Source organism: Giraffa tippelskirchi, chromosome 14 (assembly GCF_054371585.1).
Source record: "Giraffa tippelskirchi isolate mGirTip1 chromosome 14, T2T-mGirTip1v1.2.pri, whole genome shotgun sequence".
NCBI classification, from domain to species: domain Eukaryota; kingdom Metazoa; phylum Chordata; class Mammalia; order Artiodactyla; family Giraffidae; genus Giraffa; species Giraffa tippelskirchi.
The window spans coordinates 35,808,875-35,832,807 of NC_137288.1; the positions used below are offsets into that span (position 1 = coordinate 35,808,875).

The 23,933-nt window shown below is 38.7% G+C and overlaps 1 protein-coding gene across 7 annotated transcripts in view; it reads left to right on the plus strand.

Moving 5' to 3' along the window:
- NOL4 (nucleolar protein 4) overlaps window positions 1–23,933 on the plus strand; it is a 675,738-nt gene that overhangs the window by 122,631 nt on the left and 529,174 nt on the right. For 2 of the 7 annotated variants that reach the window (XM_081562523.1, XM_081562532.1), the window contains exon 4: window positions 4,516–4,660. The exons of 2 other annotated variants lie outside the window; for them this stretch is intronic. The gene's annotated coding sequence lies outside the window, so the exon portion shown is untranslated. Of the gene's footprint in view, window positions 1–4,515; window positions 4,661–7,556; window positions 7,684–16,284; window positions 16,461–18,680; window positions 18,766–23,933 lie in introns of all 7 variants that reach the window. 3 more of the 7 variants (XM_081562521.1, XM_081562531.1, XM_081562522.1) reach the window with 3 other exon arrangements.

Below are 23,933 nucleotides of genomic sequence, written 5' to 3' on the forward strand. Positions count from 1 at the left end.
TAGATACCTGTTATTATACCAACAAGCAGAGGACCATGAGTAAATGAGCACCAACCCTATGAAATTATTTATAAGTAGAACATCTGAAAGATTTTTTCTTCTTCACAACATGTGTCTAATGTGATACTCAAACTTTTTCCTTATTTATAGTTTTTCATTTTTTTCCTCAAAATTTTAGTGGAAGAAATGGAATTTTCAAAAATAAAATGGATTGGGACTTCCCTAGCTGTCCAGTGGTTAAGACTCCATGCTTCCACTGCAGGGGACATGGATTTGATTCCCACATGCCTGTGACGTGGCCAAAAAGTAAAACAAACAAACAAAAAAAAGGATTTTGGCTGAGGGTGGACACTGAGGTCACTGGGACCTTATTTTGTATTGAATGTATTCGACTGATGTTGCCTACCTAGAGAACTAACTTACAAATTGTCTCCCTCTCCCTAATTTATGAATTTTTGAGACAATAATCAGGTCTTTTAAAACCCTTTCTCCTCTGTGCCAAATATCTAACATGATAGACTAGAGTCTCCTTATAAAAGATAGGTCAGTAGCAAGTTGATGTGGAGGTGAGGGTTTATGGGGCTTCCCAGGTGGTGCTAATGGTAAAGAACCTGCCTGCCAATGCAGGAGACACAAGAGATGCTGGTTTGATCCCTGGGTCAGGAAGATCCCATGGAGGAGGGCATGACAACCCACTCTAGTATTCTTGCCTGGAAAATTCCCAAGGACAGTGGGGCCTGGAGGTCTATAGTCCATAGGGTTGCAAAGAGAGTTGGCTATAACTGAGCACTCAAGCATGGACACGTGACCTTATACATGATAGGGGCTCAATGATTATTTGTTGAATAATTGATGAATTGGGGAAATTAAAATGTTACTTTTTTTTCTAGAAGATAACAGTTAAATATTGTACAAAATTTCCCTGATAATTTTCTTAGTCTTCTCTCTAGTATAGGGAATTTATGACAAGGTCAGCTCTTGCTCTTTATTGAAAAGGTTGAAGTATTTGTTTGGAAGCCAGGTATTATTCTGCAACTCAGGAAAACTAGGCATCCAGTCCTCTTGAGCTCTGACTGTTAATGTCAGCTACAGATACGACTTCACTTTTACTGGCAGGTTTACAGTTGAGGGACCACTAAATGTGCATACTTATTCTGGTCAAATCCCATAGATTATTCCAGCCTTTGGGAAAGTGAGGTTTTTGCAGCTTTGCTAAGATGTCCATGCCCATCAGCAGATGCCAGAGCTACACTTGTGCTTTTTTTTAATATTTACTTTTATTGATTTATCTATTTGGCTGTGGGTCTTCCCTGATAGCTCAGTTGGTAAAGAATCCGCCTGCAATGCAGGAGACCATGGTTCGATTCCCGGGTTGGGAAGATCCACCTGAGAAGGGATAGGTTACCCACTCCAGTATTCTCGGCCTTCCCTTGTGGCTCAGCTGGTAAAGAATCTGCCTGCAATTTAGGAGATCTGGGTTTGATTTGTCTGCACCAGGTCTTAGCTGTGGCACACAGATTCTTCAGTCTTTGTTACAGCATGTGGGACCTTTACTTGCAGCATATGAACTTTTAGTTGCAGCAAGTGGAATCTAGTTCCCTGACCAGGGATCAAACCCAGACCCCCTGCATTGAGAGCGTGGAGTCTTAGCCACTGAACCCCAGGGAAGTCCTTCACTTGTTAATAATGCTTGGAAAGTCTGACATTTTCAGAATCCAGTGCAACATGGTTGGCATTATTCCATAACCCAAAGTTTTGTTAAAGAAATCCAGAAACATAATTTGAAATATTAAGAGAAATACCAGTACTATTAATTTTTCTTTGTTGTTATTCTGTAACAGAGTTCCCAAATTCATTGAGTTTATTAAGAAAGTGACCACTCTCATATGAATATTAAAGAAATATGATTCATTACTTTATGGGTAAGAGATGAACAGGACAGGCATTGAAGACAAGTATCTCTGAAAAACTTACTATTAGGGAAGCCCATAGATATTTCTCCCTAATGTAAAAACCAAACCAAACTCTGAACATAACCTATAATAAAAGACAGTAGTAGGATTATTGGTAATTTTTTTAAAAAAATGTATTGGAGAATAGTTGATTTACAATGTTGTGTTAGTTTCAGGGGTACAGTAATATGAATCAGTTATACATATATCTACTCTTTTTTAGATTCTTTTCTGAATATAGTCATTACACAGTTTTGAATAGAGTTTCTTGTGCTATACAGTAGGTTCTTACTAGTTATCTATTTGAATATAGTAGTGTGTACATGTCAGTCCTCATCTCCCAATTTACCCCTCCTCCCCTCCTTTTCCCCACTGGTAACCATAAGTTTGTTTTCTGCATCTGTGATTCTATTTCTGTTTCATAAATAAGTTCGTTTGTACCATTGCTTTTGCATTTCACATAAAAGTGATACAATATAATGTTTGTCTTTGTCTAACTTCACTCAGTATCACAATCTCTAGGTCCAGTCATGTTGCTGAAAATGGCATTATTCTTTTTTATGGCTGAGTAATATTCCATTGTATATATGTACTGTATCTTCTTTATCCACTCCTATGGGCATTTAGGTTACTTCCATATCTTGGCTATTATAAATAGTGCTTTAGTGGACATTGGGGTGTGTGAATCTTTTCAAATTATGGTTTTCTCCAGAAATATGCCCAGGAGTGGAATTGCTGGATCATATGGTAGTTCTATTTTTAGTTTCTTAAGTAACTTCCATACTGTTCTCCATAATTGTTGTACCTATTTGCATTCCTACCAGCAGTGTAGGAGGATTCCCTTTTCTCCAGATCCCCTCCAGCATTTACTGTTCGTAGATTTTCTGATGATGGCCGTACTGACTGATGTGAGGTGATACCTCATTGTATTTTTATTTGCATTTGTGTTTGGATTTGCATTTCTCTAATAATTAGTGATGTTGAGCATTTTTTTCATGTGCTTTTTGGCCATCTGTATGATTTATTTGAAAAATGTCTACTTAAATCTTCCACCCATTTTTTTCTTTTCTTTTTTCTTTTTTTTTTTATTGAGCTGCTTGAGCTGTTTGTATGTTTTGGAGATTAATCCCTTGTCTGCTGATTAATTTTCAAATATTTTCTTGCTTCTATAGGTTGTCTTTTTGTTTTGTTTATAGCTTCCTTTGCTGTGTAAAAGTTTTAAAGTTTGATTAGGTCCCATTTGTTTATTCTTGTTCTTATTTTAATTACTCTAGGAGGTGAATCAAAAAAGACATTGCTGTGATTTATGCCAGAGGATGTTCTGCCTATGTTTTCCTCTTAGAATTTTATAGTATCTGGCCTTACAGTTAGGTCTTTAATCTACTTTGACTTTATTTTTGTGTGTGGTATTAGAGAGTATTCTAATTTCATTCTTTTACGTGAAGCTATCACAGCACCCGTTATTGATGAGACTATCTTTTCTTCAATGTATATTCTTACCTCCTTTGTCATAGATTAGTTGACCATAGGTGAGTAGGTTTATCTCCGGACTTTCTGTTTTGTTCCATTGGTCTGTATTTCTGTTTTAGTGCTGCTGCTGCTGCTGCTGCTAAGTCGCTTCAGTTGTGTCCGACTCTGTGCGACCCCATAGACGGCAGCCCACCAGGCTCCACCATCCCCGGGATTCTCCAGACAAGAATACTGGAGTGGGTTGCCATTTCCTTCTCCAGTGCATGAAAGGGAAAAGTAAAAGTGAAGTTGCTCAGTCGTGTCCGACTCTTAGCAATCCCATGGACTGTAGCCTACCAGGCTCCTCTGTCCATGGGATTTTCCAGGCAAGAGTACTGGAGTGGGGTGCCATTGCCTTCTCCGTTAGTGCCAGTACTTAATGGTAATTTTAAAAAGAACATTTTGCCATGAAAAACTTGCTTTTCCATTCTTGAGAGGCTTAATGTTCATTTAAAAAGAATGTTGCCCACAAAAACTTGCTTTCTCAATTATCATAATGGATTTACAAATATAAAGATCATGAACACCTAGTCCACTCTTTAGAGGAAAAATAAATCACCATGATAAATAGGAAACTGACATTTTCTTTTTGGTAATTAGTATCTTAGTCATGAAGCATTTTTTGTTTGTCTTGTGTGAAATCTTTCATAAACCTAAATGGATTTTTTGTGATGGAGATAGTTTTTGAAACTGTCATTAACTTTGAAACAAGATGATAACAATTTATGTTCTCTCTGCCTTCAGATAGGTTGATTTTTATTAATGCAAAGACAAAACTACTCAAAAAATTCAGCAGAAAAATATTTTATAGCCAGATGAAGTAGTTATTTTGTGTTACATAAAAGACAAACTCAGATAAGGAAAAAGAAATCTTGTGTTTTGGTTGTTTTTTCTTTTGGACAGATTAATTTCTGGTTAGGGAAATATATCTGCCACATTTAGGTACTTTTGTTTGAGTTTCATGCAACTAATTTCCATAAAAATAAAAATTTCACTCATATAATGGGAGAAACAGACAGATATACACAATAAATGTCTTTCCTTAATTTTTCAGTGTTATTTATTTTGGAATGGAGAATACAAAATATGAGAAACACCTGAAAATGCTGTATAAATCATAGAGTCATTTCTACAGCTTGCGTGAATCTCTTGCATGAGTATTTCTTTTAGGATATAAAAAGATCATTTGGAAAATCAAGGTAAGTGTTTGCTAAACAAATTATAGAATCAATCACCTAGTAATAATAACATTTCATATTTATATAGTGCTTTACAAGTTACAGTGTACTTCCATATATATCATCATGGTTTTAAGCAATGTCTTTCCTTTAAAAATAAACATTTATACCAAAAGTTATCCAGGTACCACAGGTGAAAGAAGTTGAAAAGAGAAAAGCCACTGAAAGATGACAAATGTACTAACCAGAAGATTAACATTTTAGAAACCAACCTGGAGGATTTCAAAGCACAAATGGTCAGTGATATCCATATCAGTTATAGGGGAGAAGTCAAGTAAGACTCAGACTTGTCCATTAGATTTGACAATTGGAGGGAAAATAGGGAGAGCAGTTAGAGAGAAATTGTGGGTAAAGGAGGATTTACTATGAGGGAAGGGAGTTTCAGGGTCAGATCCACTCAAATGCAAATTCTCCTTCATATTCCTAAACTAACAGTCATATTTTGTAATCTGTTTCCTTAAAGTTGGCCTCAAAACTGTATAAGCTTTTGGTCCTGCAATGCCTGATCCATTTCTGATTTTGGAGATGGAAACCTGATGCAATGGTTTGAGACATAGATGGGAGAGGAGAAGAGTAGATAGGGAGTATGAGTTATTCTTTCAAGAAACTTGCCTAGGGACTTCCCTGGTGGTCCAGTGGTTAAGACTCTGTTCTTCCACTGCAGAGGGCATTGGTTTGAGCCCTGGTTGGGGCCACATGCCGTGCAGCTAGATCTAAAATAAATAAATAAAATAAAATAAGAAGCTTGCCTGTGGTCAAGTGAGTCATGTGTATGCAAATAACCAGGGTGTGTGTCCAGCACATTAACGCAGAGACCCATGCTCAGAAGGGCAGCGCACTTGGGGTTTAATGCTCTCCCATTGCTGTCTTGATTTTCTTAACAACTTTTTTAACTTACGTTTTATGGATGAGGTCTGATCAGACAGTGAAAGAGCACAGGGCCTCATCTCCTCACACCTCCCTCCCCCAGGAGAGGTTCTCTGCCACTTGCCCCCCAACCCCCTGGTGCTCCAGGCCCACTTGGCCTCTGTCTCCCTGCTGCCACCCCACCAGTGTTGTGCCCCCCTGCCCCTGGAAGGGGCCTGAACATGGGCACAGGAAGGGTCAGGGGTGGAGATGTTCATCCTGCCACAACTTGGGGCTGGGAATGGTGACAGCTGGCACATCCAGGCTGGCAGCATCATGGGGTGTTGGGTGGATGGTCGGCCAGAGGCCATCTGTCAGCGGAGACCAGCATGCAGTCCACCTGGGACCGAGGTACTTAGTGATCTCAGCGTGAGGTTTAAAAATCACTGGGTTTGCGTATGTTAATCCCATCCTCCTAATTTTTCCTTCCTGTTTTCTGTGTGTTGTGGATCACTACTGGGAAAGATTGAGAGCAGGAAGAGAAGGGGGTGACAGAGGATGGGATGGTTGGATGGCATCACTGACTCAATGGACATGGGTTTGAAAAAATTCCAGGAGATAGTGAAGGACAGGGAAGCCTGGCGTGCTGCAGTCCCTGGGGTCGCAAAGAGTAGGACACGACTTAATGACTGAACAACAACAACAACTGAATATAAAATGGATGAACAACAAGGACCTACTATACAGCACAGTCATGAACTACTATTGAACTATACTCAATATTTTGTAATAACCTGTAAGGAAAAACAATTTGGATACACAGTATACATATATAAGTATATATACATATATATATGTATTAAATCACTGTGCTGTACATCTGAAACTAACAATACATTGTAAATCAAGTATGTTTCAATTTAAGAAAATCATTGGGTTTCATCCATTTGTGTGGCTTGTGGTGACAGGCCTGTGGGAAGGGAAGATGACAGGCTAGCCTTTTCCAGGCCACACCCTTCCTGGGCTGCAGTGTGTGGATTGAGGGCGATACAAGGAGATCCTGGCAGTCCTAAGGCTGGGCGGAGTGCAAATACCTCACATGGTAACGCAGGTCCCCTGGGTGCTTCTGAGGGTCTTCGTTTCAAGGCTCTATGACTGGAGGGAGCCTCTCTTCCTCCCAATAAATTCCCTGATTCTGGCATGGATTTGTCTCTAAGGGCCAGCTCAAGGCACCCTCTGGGGATGAGCCACAGAATACAAATTTTATCATTTTGGCGATGTTACATACAAGGTAAATACTGTGCTATTTGTACTTAAAACTAGCATGACACAATATAAATATGAATGGTAAAATTTATGCTAAAATTTAACATTTTAATTTGATGGTATTTAGAATGACATTAAATAGCAAAGACAAAACAGCATGCAAGTTGAGAGAAGGAGAGAGGACAGAAGACAGGAAAACTGTTTTACACGCACCTTTAAGAGCACTTTACTTTTTGAACATAAGGCTATATCTTCACCTCGCACTGGCAGCTACAAATTTTGTAGCTGGCCTTGTGTGTGTATGTTCAGCAGAAAAGGTAGGAGAAAGAAGACACTTGGGAAAACCATCTGCTTGATGTGAAATTTGATTTGGATTAATCAGTACCATTACCTCTGATTGAATGAGAGAGTTTTACTGAGCTTCCTACTTACATTATTCAAGTGTGTCTGATTGGTGGAACCTGGTTCCTACCCTGTGCCCTAGCTGCAAGGGAAGTGAGCATTTCACATTCTGTTTCTATAGTACTGGATACTCTCTGTGTCCTATCATGAAGTTGGGGATTGTCCAAACCTAGGAAGTAGTTCAGATGCTGTAGGAAAAAAATGTAGGCACCTCACTCATCACTCATATCCCTTGAACCTTACCCTTTCACTGTGCTCTGACTGACCATGACATCCAGTTGCCACTGTCTTTCTTATTGTTGTTTAGGGTCTAAGTTGTGTCTGACTTTTTACAACCTCATAGATTGAAGCCCGCCAGGCTCCTCTGTCCATGGGATTTCCCAAGCAAGAACACTGGAGTGGGTTGCCATTTTCTTCTCTGTGGGATCTTCCCAACCCAGGGACTGAACCTGCATCTCCTGCATTGGCAGGTGAGTTCTTTACCACTGAGCCACTAGGGAAACCCCACCACTGCCTTTGTTTGAAGCCATTTCCAAAGCCAGTAAAAAAGGTTCTGCTCATTTCACAGGGCTGGCTGGAAGTGCTGAGGGGAATTGGGTGTCTTGGGTGAAAAAATCTCAGCCAGCGACTGATAGGAGCTCCCTCCGTCTTCCCTCTGTGCATAGGAGGTGACAATGAGACGTGGTGTTGGTATTCAGTTGCTAAGTCATGTCTGACTCTTTGCAACTCCATGAACTACAGCACACCAGGCTTCCCTGTCTATTACTGTCTCCCAGAGTTTGCTTAAGCTCATGTCCATTGAGATGGAGAGGTGTATTTGATACCATTTCCTAGAATTTCCAGGTGGGATTATGCTCTCATATCTCACCGTAGGAGCTGGCTTTATAACATAGCATTTGTTGACTGCCTTCCTTTCACTGATCCAACTCCCCTCCCCTAGTCATGTTTCCTTTGAAAGGTGAAAGTGAAGTGAAGTCGCTCAGTCATGTCTGACTCTTTGCAGCCCCATAGACTGTAGCCTACCAGGCTCCTCCATCCATGGGATTTTCCAGGCAAGAGTACTGGAGTGCGTTGCCATTTCCTTCTCCAGAGGATCTTCCTGACCCACAGATCGAACCTTGGTCTCCCGCATTGTAGGCAGACGCTTTACATCTGAGCCACCAGGGAAGCCATGTTTCCTTTCAGTTCAGTTCAGTTCAGTCGCTCAGTTGTGTCCGACCCCACTCTTGGTGACCCCATGAACCGCAGCATGCCAGGCTCCCTTCTCCATCACCAACTCCCTGAGTCCACCCAAACCCATGTCCATTGAGTCGATGATGCCATCCGGCCAACTCATCCTCTGTCATCCCCTTCTCCTCCTGCCCTCAATCTTTCCCAGCATCAGGGTCTTTTCCAGTGGGTCAGCTCTTCGCATCAGGTGGCCAAAGTATTGGAGTTTCAGCTTCAACATCAGTCCTTCCAATGAACACTCAGGACTTATCTCCTTTAGGATGGACTGGTTGGATCTCCTTGCAGTCCAAGAGACTCTCAAGAGTCTTCTCCAACACCACGGTTCAAAAGCATCAATTCTTCAGTTCTCAGCTTTCTTTATAGTCCAAGTCTCACATCCATACATGAACACTGGAAAAACCATAGCCTTGACTAGACGGACCTTTGTTGGCAAAGTAATGTTTCTGCTTTTTAATATACTGTCTAGGTTGGTCATAACTTTCCTTCCAAGGAGTAAGCATCTTTTAATTTCATGGCTGCAGTCACCATCTGCAGTGATTTTGCTATATAATCACCTTGCCCTTGAATTATTTCCTAAAGGTCAGCATCTAAAGGAACTCAAACTAATACAGACACCGGACAGCAAAAAGAGTAACAAACGTCTAGCTTTCCTTGTGACACAAGCTTGTGCTTCTCTGCTTCCATCATGACTATATGGGCACATTTCTGTAATAATACTTACCTCTCTGTAATGTTAAATCTCTCTAACTGTCCCTTGGTTAGACTCAGAAGATCTAGGACCATGTACCTGTGACTGTGTATCCCTGGAATTCATTGCAGAGGCTACATGTAGTGGTGGCCCATCACTATCTACCAGTACACAGGTGAACAAACTCATAAATGGTTATGTGTTTATCCCAACAGAACAGCTCATGAAAGATTTACATGCAAATGTTCACTTTGTTACTGTTATCTGAAATCCTGATTGAAATGATGGTGGTTATCTTTATATTTTTCAATCTGCCCAATTTTATTTTTGGCCTAGTTGCTGTGTAGATGTAGGCATGTGATCCCATTAATCTGTGCATGTGAGGGTGTGCAAAGAACAATGCCTTATTGTGGCTTTTTTTTTTCCCTTGAAAATTACAGAGAAATGTTTCCCGAATCTGTCTTCAACCTGGCAAACAACATTAAGCAGACCCAAACTGGGTGGCAAACCTAGTTTCTCATCCCTAATGCCTGAAAGTTTTTGAGAAATCCAGGAAAATGGGGGAGAAACCCAGGATGATTCTGATAAGAATGAGTATCTGTCTTATCAGAGACTCAGCCCATACTGTTCTATCCCATGAGTTTGGTTCTAGCATTTTCTGCAGAGTGTCCTTTAACATTTTTGTTACTGCATTTTTGTGTTGAATTTAAAGTCAATGAAATATGCCAGCTCAAGACTTTTCAAATCTGAGGATCTCTGTTTCCTAGAGAATAGATTTGGCTCACCAGAGCTAATGCCACCCACATTCTAGAACCCGACCAGAACATGGGCTCCAAGCCAACTTCTATGCCTCCCTTTCACCTTCCATGAAGAACAGCTTTGAAAGTATGTCAGTGTGGAGGTCAAATCTCCTTTCTTTATGTTTTCCCTATTAATGTCACAATTATTCTTTGCCTTCTCTTTCTTAAAACAATGAACAGGAAATCATACAGATGGCAGAATATGTTAAAGGCTTTGAGCAAGTGTGTGTTAATAGCAGAGGAAGCAGCAATAAGTTTTCCAGGCACTTCCACACAGAAAAATTTGCTAAAGCAATGAAAGAAAAATATGCTTTTCAGTGTTCCAAGTTAGAGATTGTTGCTAGTCTGAATAATGGAACATGAAAATGTGAATGGATAGATGAGGCAATAAAATTTCTAGGACAAGCAACCCACTTTTTTTCAAGTTACTGGGAAGATTTTTTTATTAAACTTTTTATTGTGTATTGTGTATTTTATTGAGTATAACTGATTATACCGCAGCCATGAAGTTAAAAGACACTTGCTCATTGGAAGGAAAGCTCTGACAAACCTAGACAGCATGTTAAAAAGCAGAGACATTACTTTGCTGACAAAGATCCATATAGTCAAAGCTATGGTTTTTCCAGATGTGAGAGTTGGACCATAAAGAGCATCAGAGAATTGATGCTTTCAAACTGTGGTGCTGGAGAAGACTCGAGAGTCCCTTGGACTGCAAGGAGATCCAACCAGTCCATCCTAAAGGAAATCAACCCTGAATATTCAATGGCAGGACTGATGGTGAAGCTCCAATACTTTGTCCATCTGAGGCAAAGAGTGGATTCATTGGAAAAGACCCTGATGCTGGAAAAAATTGAGGGGAAGGGGGAGACAGAGGATGAGATGGTTAGATAGCATCACTGACTCGATGGACATGAATTTGAGCAAGCTTCAGGAGATAGTGGAGGACAGAAGAGCTGGGCATGCTGTAGTCTATGGGGTTGCAAAGAGCTGAACATGACTTAGGGAATGATCTGGAGAAGGCAATGGCACCCCACTCCAGTACTCTTGCCTAGAAAATCCCACGGATGGAGGAGCCTGGTAGGCTGCAGTCCACGGGGTCGCGAAGTGTTGGACATGACTGAGTGACTTCAGTTTCACTTTTCACTTTCATGCATTGGAGAAGGAAATGGCAACCCACTCCAATGTTCTTTCCTGGAGAATCCCAGGGACGGAGGAGCCTGGTGGGCTGCCGTCTATGGGGTTGCACAGAGTCGGACACAACTGAAGCGACTTAGCAGTAGCAGTAGGGAATGAGCAGCAACAAATCGATGATTAACAATGTTGTGAGTTTCAAGTGGGCAGCAAAAGGACTTAGCCACACATATACGTGTATCCATTCTTCCCAAACTCCCCTCCCTTACAGGCTGCTACATAACATTCAGCAGAGTTCCCTGTGCTATATAGTAGGTCCTTATTTGTTATCCATTTTAAATACAAGTGAATAAATGATGAGCTGAAACTTCAGTTCTCAAGTAATTTTGGAACTTCCTATTCTGATTTCCTAAAGGAAATCAGTCCTGAATGTTCATTGGAAGGACTGATGTTGAAGCTGAAACTCCAATACTTTGGCCACCTGATGCGAACAGCTGACTCACTGGAAAAGACCCTGATGCTGGGAAAGATTGAGGGCAGGAGAAGAAGGGGATGACAGAGGCGGAGATGGCTGGATGGCATCACCGACTCAATGGACATGAGTTTGAGTAAACTCCGGGAGTTGGTGATGGAGAGGGGAGCCTGGCGTGCTGCAGTCCATGGGGTCGCAAAGAGTCGGACACGACTGAGTGACTGAACTGAACTGACTGCTTCTGATTTAATTTGAACTTAAACATATGTTGTTAGCATATTTTTTGACCATTTTCAGTGAATATTTGTTTATATTTTTATTTTAAAATCATCAAGTTCCCAAAATGTTTTAATATTTTATTAGTTTCCCATGACTGTTGTAATAAATTACCAAAAACTTAGTGGCTTAGAAACAATACAATTTTATTGTATTGTCTTAAAATCCTACAGGTCAGAAATATGGTATGGGTTTCATTGATCTTAAATTAGGGTGTCAGCAAGGTTGTATTCCTTCTGGAGCCTGGAGAGGAAGATCCTTTTTTTTTTCCTGGTTTCTTGAGGCTGTCAGGCTGTCAGCATTCCTTGAACTCATGGCCTCTATCCTTCACCTTCCAAGTCAGCAAAGATAAGTTGAGTTTCCACATTAAATCACTCTGATTCTTACACTCTTCCCACTGTCTTTCATTCTCGGAGACCCTTCTGATTACATTGGGCCAACCTGGATAATCCAAAATAAAGTTGCTAGCTCATAGTCAGCTGATTAGCAACCCTAAATCCATCTACAACCTCAATCTCCCCTTGCCATGTAGCATAATATATTCACAGATTCCAGGGATTGTGATGTGGACATCACTGCTCACTCTTATTTTGCCTACTATAAGGTGATTTTTAAAAATACATAAAACTAGCCGAAGAACATAGCCAAAGAACATAAATCACAACTGAGAATGATACGATAAAGAAATAATTGATAGGGACGTAGAATGGTCCAGATGGAGTAGAAATACTGGAGTGGGTTGCTATTTCTTTTTCAAGGGATCTTCCTGAACTAGGGATCAACTGGGTGTCCCGCTTTGGCAGGTGGATTACTTACCACTGAGTTACCTGAGAAGCCTGGCTTTAAGCATAGTTATTGCTTAAATAGAACTGTTTGCTGCTTATACCTAATTGTCCTATGAAATAATGAGGCTAAGGTCTTGTGTGTTCTATAAAATCTTCCTTTTGATGTGAAACTAATTTTTCTTTATGCCTCTCTCATCTTACTACAGCATGATGAACCCCAGTTTATATTCTATTGAATGATTTGCTCAGTACAATGTTCCACTTGGTAAACATTTCCATGACAACAGATATATTCAACTATAATACAAGAAAAATGTCGCAGTGCTGATCAATATATAGTATACACCCATGCCATACCAGAAGGTCAAAGAATACCAGTCCTAAGGTCTCTATCACTAAATACAAACATAGATATATATGCTGTGTGCATTTGATCTGTAACATAATTCATAACATGTATGAAAAAAACAGAATAAATTCATAACAGAAAGCCAACTATTCCTGATAATAGTTAATATTCCTATTCAACTTACTTTCTCTCTGATATTCCTAGCCCTTTTCTAAGTGCCTTCATATCTGTGCTAGTGTGCTGTGTGCTAACTCGCTTCAGTCGTGTCCAACTCTTTGTGACAGTGTAGACTGTAGCCTGCCAGGCTCCTCTGTCCATGGAATTCTCCAGGCAAGAATACCAGAGTGGGTTGCCATGCTCTCTTCCAGGGGATCTTCCTGACCCAGGGATCGAACCCGTGCCTCTTTGGCCTCCTGCATTGACAGGTGAATTCTTTACCACAAAAGATACTTATGTACTTTAACTGATTTAATCTGTATGATGAGTGGCTTCTGTTTCTATTTCCATTTTTCAAATGAAGAAATGAAGGCATTGAGGCTGATTGACCTCTCCAAGGTCAACTAATAAGTAGCTAATGTGTGATAATCTGGGATTTGAATCTACTTCGTCTGGATTCAACTCTGGGCTTTTACCATGCACTATTGCTTCTAAGAACAAAACTAAAAAATGCATCCTCACATTCCTCAAAAAGAAGACAGTGTGTCAGGCTTTTTATGAAACTTACTGCTTTGCATAACTTGGTCTATTGGATATTTTTACTGGTGAAATGTTGAGAAGAAAATGATACCTTAATCATTGAAGGAGATGTTATATTCTTCTAGAAATCCCCTTTGCTAGAATGTGCTCCTCTTTTCTTCCTCCTTTCTTCATTGGTTAACCCTTTCTAATGCAGATCATACAAGGAGTGTTATTATAAGTTGAGTTGTAATATTATGTTAATTTTAGGTGTACAACATAGTGATTCAATATTTTTATAGATCATACTCTCTTTTAAGTTATTACCAAATAATGACCATATTTTCCTGAATTGTATATTATTTCTTTGTTACTTATCTATTTTGTACATAGTGGTTTATATTCCTTTTTAATCCCATACCTCTATATTGCTTCTCCCCTCTCCACTCTCCCCTGCCCCATAACACTATTTTGCTGTATATGTTTGTTTGTTTTACATTTAGACTCCACATATAAGTATTAACATAGAGTATTTGTCTTTCTTTGAATTATTTCACTTAGCATAATACTCTCTAGGTCCATGCCCATTGTGGCAAATGGCAGGATGTCATTCTTTTTTATGGCTGAGTAATATTCCATTGGGTACTGCATCTTCTTTATTCATTCATCTGTTGATGGACATTTAGGTTACTTCCATATCTTGACTGTTGTATATAGTGCTGCTATGAACATTTGGTTGTATGTATCTTTTCTAGTTAGTGTTTTCCTTTTTATTCAGATATATGCTCAGAATTGAGATTTTTGAATTATATGGCAGTCCTGTTTTTAGTTTTTTAAAGAACCTTGATATTGTTTTCCATAGTGGCAGCACCAATTCATTAATGCATTCCCACCAACAGTGTACAAGTATTCCATTTTCTCCATATCCTTTCCAACATCTGTTATTTGTGGTCTTTTTTATGATAGCCTTTGTGACAGGTGTGGAAATATTTTATTTCTGAAACTTTATATTTATTAAATTTCCAAAACATAATTTTTACATAGATACAGGATGAAGTGGTGTTGATCACACTACTATTCACTGTGCCTTGCACATACCCTCCAATCCCATGCATCTCACTGTATCCTACTCCCTTAGCTAAATCAAAGTCCATCTAAATCCAATACTTTGCCTCCACTGTGCCTTCACCTGAAGCACTGACCAGCGCTGAACAGAAACACAACCATGACAGCTGGTAATAGCTTAATTCCATGTTCCTGACTGTAAGAGGCTCCTTACCATTTCTGGCAGTTATATCATAGTCCATCATCCTTTCACTCACATTCTTCTAAAAGACTATTTCTCCTCTCTATTTGAACGCTGAACACTGCCTCACTTTTCCTCAATTTGACTGATGTGTTGGTTCTCATTTTGCTGAAGGAAAACTCCCTCAAGGTCACATGACCACCTCTGTCCACCTACATGTGTCTGTGCTTGTAACTCTCTGCCTTCCCCCCCGCTGCACCGGCAAAGCATCTTACTCTTCCACTAGATCGTGAAATTTCAAGCTGAGTCCTCCAGTGATTCTCCCTTTTTTCCCCAAAACTTCAGTTATTGCCTCTTCTATTGAAGCATCATCCTTCCAGTCTTTGCTCAAACATCACTTTCCATTTGAGGACTTTTTCCACAACTTCATGTCCAATTGCATACCAGACTTCCTATTCCCCTTTTCTACTTTATTTTCCTTTATAGTAATTATCACTATTTAACAGACTGTATATTTTACTGATTTGATTATTGTCTGCTTGTCCCCTCCCCCACCACTTCCAAATTAAGTTCCTCAGGATGGGGATATTTTATGTTTTACTCACTGCTATATACTAGTATCTAGAACAATATGGAGCAGAAATAAGTGTTCAATATGTACTTGCATGGATGGCTGAAGTAAGGCAATGATATTTTGTATAATTTACAAGCTGTTTTCGTAGTCATTCTCTCATTAATCACAACCTCTCAGTCCCTGGTGGCTCCATGGTAAAGGCTCCACCTGCCAATGCAGGAGGTGTGGGTTTGATCCCTGGGTGGGGAAGATCCCCTGAAGAAGGAAATGGTAACCCACTCTAGTATTCTTGCTTGGGAAATCCCCTGGACAGAGGAACCTGGTGGGCTACAGTCCATGGGGTCGTGAAGAGTTGGACACAACTTAATGACTAAAACAACAACAATTCAGTAAATATTAAATTACTGATATTATTAGTTCCCCTTTATAAAAATAAAAACTGAACCTTAGAGAGTTGGAGAAGAACTAGCTTTGGATCCTTGGTATCCAGCTCCTAATTTATTGTACTTTCTATCATTCACTTATTCAATAAATAAATATTGAATGTCTGCTGTGTATCAGACACTGTGCTGTGTGCTGGGGATATGGAGATGGACAAAACATGGTCTCTACCTTCCAGGGTGGTCTTCCTAGGTGGCTCAGATGATAAAGAATCCACCTTCAATGCATGAGAGCTGGGTTCATCCCTGGGTCAGGAAGACCCCCTGGAGTAGGAAATGGCAACCCATTCCAGTATTCTTGCCTGGAGAATTCCAAAGACAGAAGAGACTGGCAGGCTAAAGTCCATGGGGTTGCAAAGAGTCGGACACGACTGAGCAGTTAACACTTTCACTTTCACCTTTCAGGAGCCCAGAGTCTGTAAAGCTCCCCAGATACTCAGGTTCTAGGATGAAAGTCTGAACGAGGGTAGGATGAGGACAGCAGAAGAAACACATGGGGAGTGGTGGCCAGTTCTACCTGGTGGGATCAAGAAAGGTTATACTTAATGCTGAGTCTTGAATATCGAAGCCCAGTTTGCCAGGTAAGTAGAGAACAGAATAAAAAATCTAGACAAAGGTATAAATGAGAATAAAGACACCATCATTCTGCTTATTATATTAACAGTGACATTTAAAATAATACACTGCAATGATTGAAATCTCTTTGGTTTGGGTATAAAAAGTTTGTAAAGAATGGGGATAAAAAAAACTGACTATGTAATGAATATTTTAGTAACGACATTGGGGAAAGAAAGTCCTTATGGGGATATGAATAGTTCTGATATTTTTTTAAAAATCAAAACTTTTTATTGGAATTAACAGGTGAATAGGCTCTGAGCAAGGAATTAAGTAGCCCAAGCGGAAACTTTAAGCATGTTGATCTCCAAGGGGATATTGATTTGAGTACAAATGTGAAATCAACTTTTCTGTCAATTTGTCAAAACCCGACTTTAGCTGGAAGAGGGTAGTTGTGATTGTGCTAAGGCTTCAGCAGACACATGCTGTACTCTGCACACTGTGGACCCTATGGGTGGAAATACCTACCTCAAGATGCATCCAATATCTAACTCTTACTAGCAAAGTCTTTCCCTGAATTTGGCCCCTTGATGATAAGTGACTGCATGAGCTTTTTTTTTGGTAGTATGGTTAGAATCACCCAGAAGGAGGGAGGAGAGACCTAACCTTGGCTGAGGATATAGGAAAAGTGAATGAAGACCTCAAAAAAGTTGTAAGTTTTGGTCACCAAAACTGAAATTGAAATTGAAATTCCAATGTACTTAGAATTCAAAACTGAGTGAGTTTCTTAGTGTTTCTTTATAAAATTTAAATTTATTTTTATCAAGGTCATACATATTCAAAAAAGTTTTTTAAACAAGCTTATGAATAACAGTAGTTTGCCCGCTTGTCTCCTTCCCACTCCTCATTCAGGCATTTTAGAGACAGCCACTTTCAACTCTTTGATCTGTTTCTTCTGTTATTTTCTTCTGTATTTCTAAATGATACACTTATATTGTTATTTCTTTATTTCTCAACTTCAGACATGTTTTATTGACTCCTACTCTGAGAGAGAAACAACCACCATACTCCCCACCAACACACAACTTTGCTTTTTCCCATTTTCCAAATACAGTTATTCTGCATTGGGGCTTAGTTCAATATTGCACTGTTTACATTTTAAGATTGTGGGTGGGCATTTTGTGTATGTTTATAATAGAAATCTGTGTATATTTAAAACAATATGTGTTTTTTTTTATTTGGGATTTCTTAATGTTATAAATTTTAAATATTTACTTTAAGCTTTTGAATTCAAGTTACAAATTTTATTATTCTGTCTCTAATCAATTACTATTAATAGTTATTTATAAGAGAGGCTTTTACTGATGTTTGTCACATTTACAAATTTAGCTCATTTAAATCCTATAAACAGGTTCAAACTTTACTTTATATTTAGTATTTTCAAGTGTTGCATTTTGCTGACTAGGAAACCAAACCAATAATTTAAACAATCTAAATAAACTAGCAAGTACTGCAGTGGGTTGACATGCTCTCCTCCAGGGGATCTTCCCAACCCAGGAATCAAACCCAGGTCTCCTGCATTGCAACTGAGCTACCAAGGAAGCCCTATCAATTAGTATTAATATTTATAAGAGAGCCTTTTACTAATGTTTGTCACATCTACAAATTTAGCTCATTTAAATTTTGTAAACAGATTTAAACTTTACTTTCTATTTAGTGTTTTAAAGTGTTTAATTTTGCTGACTAGGAAACCAAACCAATAATTTAAACAATCTGAATAAACCTAGCCCAGTAAACTTATAAATATTGTGACACTCCACTTATCCTAAACATTCTAACATAGTTGACATACTTTCTAAAATTCTGTTATACTTTCCAACTGAAAGCTTCAAGATAAAATCAGATACTCTAGAATGTTAGGACTAATCTGTTGGATTAACTAATTGTTTGGAATGCTGAATTCTTAAATTCCAAATTAAAACAGAGATGTTAATGTGTCTGTCACGGGCTAAATTTAGTATATTATAATTTACCCTAAATTTCCCAGAGTTAAAGACACACAAAAAAATTACCTTTTTTTCTGAGAAAAGTGGAATTCCTATACTGGTTGACAGTACTGGCTAAAGCCTAAAATTATTACTTTTTAAAGGAAAATTAAAAAAAAAATTGATCTTGGTCCATGTGCCTGAGATTCTAGTAACTAATTAATTTTTGTTTAATTTGACTCTTAATCTCTCCATCCCCAGGCCACCAAAATCAGGTTGTTTCATCATGTGATTGGATTATTCTGGTTGATAATATCCTGAATTCTTTTAATAGTCTCCACTTTTGGTAAGGCCACATCTACAGATATTTAAATAACATCTGATTTTACTTTATATACTTCTCTTGTCTTGATGTCATTCTAAATAACAGTGACTATATAAATATTACTCCAGGTGAACTGCATCATGTTCTATTATTAGATTTCTTACCTAAAAATATGATTTTTCATTTTTTTTACATTTGCTTTGTAATTTTGTTTCTACTATAGTTTATGGAACTAAGACATGCTCATTTTTGCTTTACAATATAATATATCTGAAATTAAACTCCAAAAATGAAAGTTTACAAAGACTTTGATCAGTTTGTTTGTATTTCCTCTTTATATACAGTTAGTGTAATAGAAATCCATGTCTATATATTATTAAATCTACAGTTCAATAAATATAGAAGAAAACAGAGTTATATTTAATTGGTTATCATTCTTTTCTTAGTAGTATATAAAATAATAGATGGTAAATTTTATTTTTAAAATGTACTTTAGTGAAGTATAGTTGATTTACAATGTTGTGTTAATTTCTGCTATACAGCAAAGTGATTCATATTTATATAAATATGTAAATATGCATTATTTTTCATAGTTTTTCCCATTACAGTTTATCATAGGATATTGAATATAGTTTCCTATGCTAAACATCAGGCCTTTGTTGTTTATCCATTCTATATGTAATAGTTTGTATCTGCTAAGCCCAAACTACCAATCCACCCTCCCCCTCCCCTTTGTCGAGCATAAGTATGTTGTCTATGTTTGTGAGTCTGTTTCTGTTTCATAGATAAGTTCATTTGTGTCGCATTATAAATTACACATATAAATGATATCATATGGTATTCCTCTTTCTGTTTTTGACTTACTTCACTTAGTATGATAATCTCTAGGGCCAACCATGTTGCTGCAAATGGCATTATTTCATTCTTTTTAGGGCTGAGTAGTATTCCATTGTGTATATGTACCATATCTTCTTTATCCATTCATTTGTTGATGAATGTTTTGGTTGTTTCTGTGTCTTGGATATTGGAATAGTGCTGCTTATGGATGGTGCATTTTAGAATCTATGATACCTTTAGTTCAGTTCAGTTCAGTCACTCAGCTGTGTTTGACTCTTTGCAACCCCGTGGACTGCGGCACACCAGGCTTCCCTGTCCATTACCAACTCCCGGAGCTTGCTCAAACTCATGTCCATCGAGTTGGTGATGCCATCCAACCATCTCATCCTCTGTCATCCCCTTCTTCTCCCACCTTCAATCTTTCCCAGCATCAGGGTCTTTTCAAGTGAGTCAGTTCTTCACTTCAGGTGGCCAAAGTATCAGAACTTCAGCTTCAGCATCAGTCCTTCCAATGAATATTCATGACTGATTTCCTCTAGGATGCACTGGCTGGATCTCCTTGCAGTCCCAGGGACTCTCAAGAGTCTTCTCCAACACCACAATTCTAAAGCATCAATTCTTCGGCGCTCAGCTTTCTTTATAGTCCAACTCTCACATCCATACATGACCACTGGAAAAACCATAGCTTTGACTAGACAGACCTTTGTTGGCAAAGTAATGTCTCTGCTTTTTAATATGCTGTCTAGGTTGGTCACAGCTTTTCTTCCAAGGAGCAAGCGTCATTTAATATCATGGCTACAGTCACCATCTGCAGTGATTTTGGAGCCTGCAAAAGTAAGGTCTCTCACTGTGTCTATTGTTTCCCCATCTATTTGCCATGAAGTGATGGAACCAGATGCCATGATCTTAGTTTTCTGAATCTTGAGTTTTAAGCCAACTTTTTCACTCTCCTCTTTCACTTTTATCAAGAGGCTCTTTTGCTCGTTAGATTTGGTAAAATCCACTGTCACTTTTTTACTGTAAAAATCTCTGAAAGAAATGAAAATTTTCTTTCAATATTTTCAAGCACATGGATCCTACCTTGGCATCTCTCTCTGTTCTAGTCAGTTCTGATTCTTCTGAGTCTGCTCCCCAGCTGTTGTGGATCCTCCCTTCACTATTATCACTGGAAGTTCCTTCTCCCTCCTTCCTTGAATTCTCTATTCCTGGAACCGCACATTTCCTTCTTCCTTGGTTTATCCCATCATTTGGGAGAGCTCATCTTTGAGGTCTTGAATTTCTAGAAAAATTTTAGTCTAGTCGCATTCTTACTACTATTATAATTATTAATAATTTCCTCTTACTGGTATTCTCTTTTGAAAAATGTTTTATTCTTTATTATTTGAGGGAATATTTATCATTTAGATGATAAACCCTAGATTGACCCTCTCTTTTTTGTCTCTTGTTTCCTATTTTCTGTTTTTTTATATTCCTCCTATTTTCTGATTGATTTTTCCCATATTTATTTTCCAAATATTTGATTTTTTTCTTTCTGCTCTTCTGTTTAACTTCTGAGCTTTTTAAAACTGTTTTTCAAAGATTCTTCAAACAATTGTATTACTTTTTTGTTCTCTTTTGCAATGTTAAATTTATTACATTGTAAACATTACTTTTTCTGCCTGGTTGTTCCTGTTTCATTCAGGTTCCTTTATTTGTTTGTTTGTTTTGCTCTCTCTCACATTAAATGCTTTCTTCAAAGATCAGGATCCTAACCCAGTCAATTTTCCCAGAGAGGAATCCTCCAACCTTTGTCTGTAGGCTACAAGCCCATTGCTAGTGATCAGTGAGTTAGTGTGGGAAGGGTGTTGCAGAGACGGATCAGTTAATCCCACTGTCCCATCATGGTGCCATACCTCACCCCAGCCATATCTCTGGGTCTCAGGTAGAGCCTATCAGTTCATTCCTTCCAGAGAGAAAGCCTCTGTCTTTAGTCTAGATCCTGGGAATGATATGGCTTGAATTAATGGGTAAAGACCTCATCCTTCTGATGGAGTATTTGGATAGAGGAGAAATGTACAAAATACATTTTATTAAGGAAGTAGAAATGTTAAAGACAAATATCACCGGAGGAAAGACAAGATCTAGTCATGCAAATCTTCTTTATTTTCCTCTTTTATTCACTTTACAAGTATTTACTTTGACTTAGAAAAGACAGCAGGGAGACATCCTGAAGCTATTCGAATCAGGTGACCAAAGTATCAGAACTTCAGCTTCAGCATCAGTCCTTCCAATGAATATAACCTTTGAAAAGAAACCAAAGGTCCTTGACTTTGTTTCATGACTAAACTCTTATTATTTTGTCTTGCTCAACTGCTTCCCTTTGTTTCTGCATTTTCTAACTTCTCTGAACTAAATTTGCTGTTTAGGACTCAGGAAAGGCCCAGGAGGCTAAAGCTTTTCTACAAACAGGAGATGTGTGTGTGTGTCGGGGGTGGGGTGGGTCCAACCCTAGGAAGACCTTGCAGGGTCCTGCTGGATTCTAGTTTTACAGGATAGGCATGGATCAGCCATATCAGAAACAGCACTAAAGGCTATAAATCTCAGACAGAAGTTGTGAGTTACTGATGTGTTGCATAAAAATATTCACAGGCTTGCTTGGGGAGCAGGTTGTTCTATTCCCTGAAAGACTTAGAGCTGAGAAAAGGAAGAAGCAGCCTGAGAGAAGAAGCAGATGGGAGGAAGGAACTAAAAGACCTCAATCCTTGGGAGAAAAATAGAGCCTTCATTTGCAAGTACCAAGCAAGTCTATTGACGCCGTATTTCCAAAGGCATTTTCTGTGGAAAATGAGTAGACTCTGACTCAAGGCCAAGCAGTTCTCTCCTTGCTAATTCAGGAGTTATACTGGCTTAGTGTCCCAGGACATCTGCTCCCATCCAACTAGTACCTACAGACAGTCCACTAACTGATGGTTCTGGAAACCTATAGGGGATTGAGATGTTCAGCAAGATTCTGTCTAGAATAGACTCTGAGTGGGTCAACAGCTAATACACCTCTCCTGTTACAGGGGCATAGAAATAAAGGAGAAGAAATACAGGTAAACCTCAGAGATATTGTGAGTTTGGTTCCAGACCACCACAATGAAGCAAAAATATCAACAATGCAAGTCACATAATTTTTGTGCTTTCCCAGTGCATATAAAAGTTAATGTTTATGTTATGCTACAGTCTATTAAGTGTGCAATAGCATTATGTCTAAAAAATAATTTAAAAATTCTTCATTGCTAAAAAATGCTAACTATCATCTGAGTATTCAAGAGTCATAATCTTTTTGCTGATGGAAAGACTTGCTTCTGTGTTGATGGCTGCTGACTGATCAAGATGGTAACTGCTGAAGGTTGGGTGGCTTTGGCAATTTCTTTAGAATAAGACAATGAAGTTTGTCACATTGATTAACTCTTCCATTCACTTGAATGCTTAGAGGTCATTGCAGTGTTATTCATTGACCTAATTTCAGCACTGTTGTGTCTCAGGGGATAGGGAGCCTTGAGGAGTAGGAGAAAGATAGGTGAATGGCCAGTTGGTGGAGCAGTCAGGACACACACATTTGTCATTAAGTTCCCTGTCTTACATGGGCTTGGCTTGTGGCACCCCAGAACAATTACAACAGTAACATCAAAGATCAGTGATCACCATAACAAATATAAAAATAATTTTAAAAAAATTTGAAATATTGCAAGGATTACCAAAATGTGACACAGAGATACAAAATGAGTAAGTGCTATTAGAATATTGGTGCCAATAGATTTGCCTGGGGGCTTCCCCAATGGTTCAGTGGGTAAAGACTCCACCTGCAGTGCAGGAAACATGTGTTTGATTCCTGGGTGGGGAAGATCCCCTGGAGAAGGAAATGGCAACCCATTGCAGTATTCTTGCCTGGCAGAAGGAGCCTGGCAGGCTACAGTCCATGGGGTTGCAAAGAGTTGGACACGACTGAGAACAACAACAAGATTTGCCCGGCACTTGAGTTATCACAAACTTTCAATTTGTATAAAATATAATACCTGTTTTTTAAAAAAAGCACAATAAAATGAGATATGCCTTGCAGAAAACTGTCAACCATGGTCACACACTGATGATGATCTTATTTTCTTTCTTTACTTATTTGTATTTTCAAAATAGTCTAGATGTATAATAATTCTAATCAGAAAAATTTTTGAAATGAAGGCAAAAAAAATATTTACCATCTTCATCAGGGTTCTGTGCCTGATATTTGGCAACTCTATCTCCATGTTGGGTTGGGCCAAGAGAGCATCTATGCTAGTGCCAAGCCTTTTCTTTGAAAGTCCACCTGAGTTCAATACAGGTTGCAAGTG